At 47.5% G+C, this 345-nt stretch overlaps 1 non-coding gene across 1 annotated transcript; it reads left to right on the top strand.

The window, feature by feature from the left end:
• Positions 1 to 101: 101 nt before the first annotated feature.
• trnal-cag (transfer RNA leucine (anticodon CAG)) lies at positions 102 to 184 on the top strand. Its single transcript has one exon. It is a non-coding gene; the product is annotated as a tRNA-Leu (tRNA).
• The last annotated feature ends 161 nt before the right edge of the window (positions 185 to 345 follow it).

The following is a 345-nucleotide window of genomic DNA, read 5'->3' as shown; positions in this document are numbered from 1 at the left end:
CGGATAAAATGCTTATAGACTTGCTCTATAAGTGACAACCAGCAACAAAGTGCACATGGCTGACATGTTGACACAAAGTAGTGTAAAAGAGAGCTCATAGGGTCAGGATGGCCGAGCGGTCTAAGGCGCTGCGTTCAGGTCGCAGTCTCCTCTGGAGGCGTTGGTTCGAATCCCACTTCTGACATGAACATTTTAACAGGAGCAGCATCTGAACTGTAACATTGTAGAGATGATGTCCAAAACAGTTGAGCTCCCGAGTTTTCCTCATACACGGATCACCAGCTTACGCGTTTCCAGACGTAGTACTTAGGGATTTCATCTCCTAATCCGCCAGTGCGACAGAGT

Source organism: Seriola lalandi, unplaced genomic scaffold (assembly GCF_002814215.2).
Source record: "Seriola lalandi dorsalis isolate HSWRI2012SDOR001 ecotype SW California unplaced genomic scaffold, Sedor1 jcf7180001999861, whole genome shotgun sequence".
Taxonomy (NCBI): Eukaryota; Metazoa; Chordata; class Actinopteri; order Carangiformes; family Carangidae; genus Seriola; species Seriola lalandi.
Note: the sequence above shows the minus strand (reverse complement) of the source record. Positions and strands in the feature narration are given on the sequence as shown.